This window comes from Salvelinus sp. IW2-2015, unplaced genomic scaffold (assembly GCF_002910315.2).
Source record: "Salvelinus sp. IW2-2015 unplaced genomic scaffold, ASM291031v2 Un_scaffold16327, whole genome shotgun sequence".
Lineage (NCBI taxonomy): Eukaryota > Metazoa > Chordata > Actinopteri > Salmoniformes > Salmonidae > Salvelinus > Salvelinus sp. IW2-2015.
This window is the reverse complement of record NW_019957536.1, coordinates 47,775-53,113: the sequence shown is the minus strand read 5'-3', so window position 1 is coordinate 53,113 and position 5,339 is coordinate 47,775. Positions and strand designations below refer to the sequence as shown.

At 41.7% G+C, this 5,339-nt stretch overlaps 1 protein-coding gene and 1 long non-coding RNA gene across 4 annotated transcripts in view; one reads left to right on the top strand and one right to left on the bottom strand.

Annotated features, from left to right (window-relative positions):
• LOC139027432 (uncharacterized) overlaps positions 1-5,339 on the bottom strand; it is an 84,619-nt gene that overhangs the window by 47,299 nt on the left and 31,981 nt on the right. The window lies entirely within an intron of this gene.
• Positions 1-5,339, top strand: part of LOC112080467 (cell adhesion molecule CEACAM5-like) — a 92,153-nt gene that overhangs the window by 68,836 nt on the left and 17,978 nt on the right. The gene's annotated exons all lie outside the window — the stretch shown is intronic.

Here is a 5,339-nt window from a genome sequence, read left to right as displayed (position 1 = left end):
CCAGCGAAGGCCTGGATTCACGCAGCTGTCCTCTGAAACAGTTGATGTTTGAGATGTGTCTGTTACTTTAACTCTGTTAAGCATTTAATAATGGGCTGCAATTTCTGAGGCTCGTTTAAAGCTCTTAATGAAATATCCTGTGCCAGCAGAGGTAACTCTGAGTCTTGCCTTTCCTGTTGGCGAGTCCTCATGTAGCCAGTTCATCATAGGCTTAAGGGTTTTTTGCGTGGCCACTTGAAGAAACTTTCCAAAGTTGTTTTGACATTTTCTGGATTGGACTGACCTTCATGTCTTAAATACATGTGGACTGTCGTTGCTCTTGCTCTATTTTTAACTGTTCTTGCCATAATTGGACTTCGTCTTCTTAGCCAAATTAGGCTATCTTCTGTATACCCACCTCTATCTGTCACAACACAACTGATGGTCTTCAAACGCGATTATAGGAAAGAAATTCTACAAATCAACCTTTAACAAGCACACCTGTAATTGAAATAATATCCTGGTGACTACCTCATGAATCTGTTGAGAAAATGCCAAGAGTGTACAAAACTGTCATACCCAAGGCAAAGGGTAGCTACATTGAAGTTACGTATTGACTTCCATTTTGTGTTTTTCATTAGTTTTGATGTCGTCAGATTTGTCACAATGTATTAAAATAGTAAAAATAAAGAAAAAAACACTGAGTAGGTCTGTCCAAACTTTTAGGACTAGTCTACTATTTACTATATATTAAAGTAGGGTGAATACACATTCAGGGAAAAAAGAACCGTCCTCTCACTGTCAACTCGTTATATTTTCATGTTAATATTTGTCATGAACATAAGATTCCAAACAACTGAGAATTAACTGACCAAGTTCCACAAACAGGTATACTTGTGGACTAACAGAAATTGAATAAATTTGTCCTTGAACAAAAGGGGGGGGTCAAAAATCAAAAGTAATAGTCAGTATCTGGTGTGGCCACCAGCTTGCCATTAAGTACTTGCAGTGATCTCCTCCTCGTGACGGCACCAGATTTGTCAGTTCTTGCTGTGAGATGTTACCCCACTCTTCCACCAAGGCACCTGCAAGTTCCGGACAACTTCTGTTGGGATGGCCCCGAGCACACATCCTCTGCTCCACAGGTCCCAGACCGTGCTCAATGGATTGAGATCTGGGCTCTTGGCTGGCCCATGGTCAGAACACTGACATTCCTGATCTTGAGGAAATCACGCACAGAACGAGCAGTATGAGCTGGTGCAATTGTCAATGCTGGGCAGGTGTCATGGCAGGATGAGCCTGCAGGAGCGTTACCACCATGAGGGAGGAGGATGTCTTTCCTTGTAACGCACAGCAATTGAGATTGCCTACAAATTACGACCAGCTCAGTCCGATGCATGCGTGACACAGCCGCCCCAGACCATGACGGACCCTCCACCTCCAAATCGATCCCCGCTCCAGAATACAGGCCATCGTGTAAACACTTCATTTCCTTCGACGCATAACGTGAATCACAACTCCACCCTTGGCTGATACAACCGCGACTCGTCAGTGTAGAGCACTGTTTTGCCAGTCCTTGTCTGGTCCATGACGGTGGGTATGTCGCCCATAGGCGATGTTGTTGGCCGGGTATGTCTGGGAGTACCTGCCTTACACAAGCCACAAGCCTCAGTCCAGCTTCTCTCAGCCACTGTGGACAGTCTGAGCACTGATTGAGGATTTGCTTCCTGGTAACCCGGCAGCCCATCCCTGTACCTGTCCCGCATTGTTGATGTTCGGATGTACCTGATTCCTGTGCAGATGAATGTACACGGCTCTCCACTGCGAGGACAAAACACATGTCCGTCCTGGTCCACCCTGTAGCCCTGTCTTTAGGCATCTCACCAGTTACGGACATTGCAATTCATTGCCCTGGCACATCTTGCATTCTCATGATCTCCTTGCAGCATGCCTAAGGCACGTTCCACGCAGCGTAGCAGGACCTCTGTGGCTCTTTATTTTGTTTTTTTCAGAGTCAGTAGAAAGTCTTCTAGTGTCCTGAAGTTTTCATAACTGTGACCTTAATTGCCTTACCGTCTGTAAGCTGTTATTGTCTTAACGACCGTGCCACAGGTGCATGTTCATTAATTGTTTATGTTCATTGACAGCATGTGCGTAAACAGTTGTTTAAACCCTTTACAATGAGACATAATATTATTTCAAATTATCGTAGCAAGCGTTGAAGGGACGTTCTTGTGTGTTTATATATAATACGTTACAAATTGGTCTAGAATTTTGTTTAAAGACAAGTTTAACTTGATCCGTAAAGATCCCTTTTATCAAATACATTACAATGCCTATGTTGATGATTTGCTAACGCATTTTTGTTGGAATATCTACATTAGGCGTACAGAGGCCCATTATCAGCAACCATCATCCTGTGTTCCAATGCCACGTTGTTTAGCTAATCCAAGTTGATCATTTGAAAAGTGCAGACCGCTTGTGTACTACTTCCTTCACAAGAAACAGGCACAAACTGGTCTCTAACCAGATAGAAAGAAGAATGGGAGGTGCACAATCTGAGCAAGAGGACAAGTACTAAGCATGTCTCAGTAGAGAAACAGATGCCTCACAAGTCCTCAACTGGCAGCTTTCATTTAAATTAGTACCTCCAAAACATCAGTGCTCAACGTCAACCAGTTGAACGACACCGGGATGCTGGGTCTTCTAGGCAGAGTTCCTCTGTCCAATGTCATCTCCTATCTACCGGTTAAGTACACTCTCATGCCTTAGTATGTATAATGAACTCTATGTGCTATGCATTATTCTGGTTGACATTTGCGCCAGATCTGAAGGATGATGTATTTTTCTTTGCAACTCTGCCTAGAAGGCCAGCATCCCAGAGTCGCCGCTTCACTGTTGATGTTGAGACTGGTGTTTTGAGGGTACTATTTAATGAACACAGGAGTGATGGTTGCTGATAATSGACCTCTGTACGCCTATGTAGATATTCCATAACAAAAATATGCCGTTTCCAGCTACAATAGTCATTTACAACATGAATAATGCATGCAAATCACAATTTGATGTTTTGGTATGGCCTAGTCAAAGTCCAGACCTAATACCAATTGACATGTGGCAGGATTTGAAACGAGCAGTACATGCTTGAAAACCCCCAAAAGTCTCTGAGTTAAAACAGTTATTTTTGCTAGGTAAAGTCCCGCCTTATCTCAGCTCACTGGTCACCATAGCAGCACCCACCCATAGCAAGCGCTCCATCAGGTATATTTCACTGGTCACCCCCAAAGCCAATTCCTCGTTCGGCCGCCTTTCCTTCTAGTTCTCTGCTGCCAATGACTGGAACAAACTTCAAAAATCACTGAAGCTGGAGACTCATATCTCCCTCACTAGCTTTAAGCACTAGCTGTCAGATCAGCTCACAGATCACTGTGCCTGTACATAGCTCATCTGTAAATAGCCCATACAACTACCTAATCCCCATACTGTTATTTATTTTGTTTATTTTGCTACTTTGCACCCCAGTATCTCTGCTTGCACATTCATCTTCTGCACATCTATCATTCCAGTGTAAAATTGCTATATTGTAATTATTTCACCACTATGGCCTATTTATTGCCTTATTGCCTTGTACAGTGAGGGAAAAAAGTATTTGCTCCCCTGCTGATTTTGTACGTTTGCCCACTGACAAAGAAATGATCAGTCTATAATTTTAATGGTAGGTTTATTTTAACAGTGAGAGACAGAATAACACAAAAAAAATCCAGAAAAACGCATGTCAAAAATGTTATAGGCTTTTTTTATTGTATTATTGACTGTATGTTTGTTTATTCCATGTGTAACTCGGTGTTGTTGTTTGTGTCGCACTGCTTTGCTTTATCTTGGCCAGGTCACAGTTGTAAATAAGGACTTGTTCTCAACTAGCCTACCTGGTTAAAGGTTAAATTAAAAAAKTTAAAAAGTTACGCATGGAAGAGTGGGCCAAAATTCCTCCACAACAATGTGAGAGACTGATCAACAACTACAGGAAGCGTTTGGTTGCAGTAATAAGTTGCAGAACTGTGGAGTATCCTGTTGTGGGTTCTCATCCTGGTGCTGCTCAACTTCACTACAGGTAAAGTGGACAATAAGCTCATTCTGGAAATATATTGATGCCTATTTGTGCTTTATGGTACWAACACTTGATTAAATAAGTAACAGGTTGTTCAAATGTCTCTGTTTGGTTGATGCACTRTAGTTTGTTTGCAGTCATTGCAGGTATAGGTGGGACAACCAGGTATTGAGTGTAAAGGGGCAATTACTTTTTCACACAGGGGAATTGGGTGTTGCATAACTTTTTTGATTAAATAAATAAAATAAGTAYCAATTTATTTWAAAAAAATTGTAAACTCAGGTTCCCTTTATCTAAAATTGGGTTTTGGTTGAAGATCTGATAACATTCAGTATCAAAACTATGCAGAAATACAGAACATCAGAAAGGGGGAAAATACTTTTTCACGGCGCTGTAAGTGTTTTCTTGACAGGTTCAATGTGAACAGTGTCTTATGAGCCCACTTTGCCTTAGCCACTGTTGATAGATCATGAGTTTCGACAGGGTCAGAGAACCTATACCCGGCCTCATTGGCCATGTATCATCCAGCCTTCTCCCAGGACCCGTATAGTACAGACAGAGTTGATCAGATTTACAGTAAACCATAATCAACATGAAAACACCCCCCCGTGTGTCAACAAAAAATACAGTGGGAAAAAGGTACTTGAGCAAAACAGGGCGTRGGTAGTTGAGTAGGTGTGTGTGAGTGTGTTCTGGTGACAGGTAGGGTGGGTTGGTACATTGGCATCACCTGACAATTTGTTGATTGAGAGGAGACTGTGACTGTGCAGTATCAACATGTTTGGATTTACCAAGAAGTCTGGACAGTCATTTGTTTAATAGGAAAGTGTCCCGTTCACTTCTGATCCGTGGTGTTTGATAAGAGGCAGAACTATGGAGTATCCTCTGGTGTGGGTTCTCATCCTGGTGCTGCTCAACTTCACTACAGGTAAAGAGGACAATAAGCTCATTCTGGAAATATATTGATTCCTATTTGTGCTTTATGGTACAAACACTTGATTAAATAAGTAACAGGTTGTTCAAATGTCTCTGTTTGGTTGATGCACTTCAGTCAAACAGTATCAAGTCAGAAAGGTGGAGATTTCTATTTATCTGCCATTGACAACAATGTCTAGAGTAGACATTAGAAATAGATAGTAGGTCATGTTGTAAATTGTGCGTTCAACTTGAAGGCACTAATTTAAACAAAAGCTTGTATTTCTGTTAAAGTGCCAGAGTCTAAAGATTTGATTCATCTCAAGTAAAATATTTT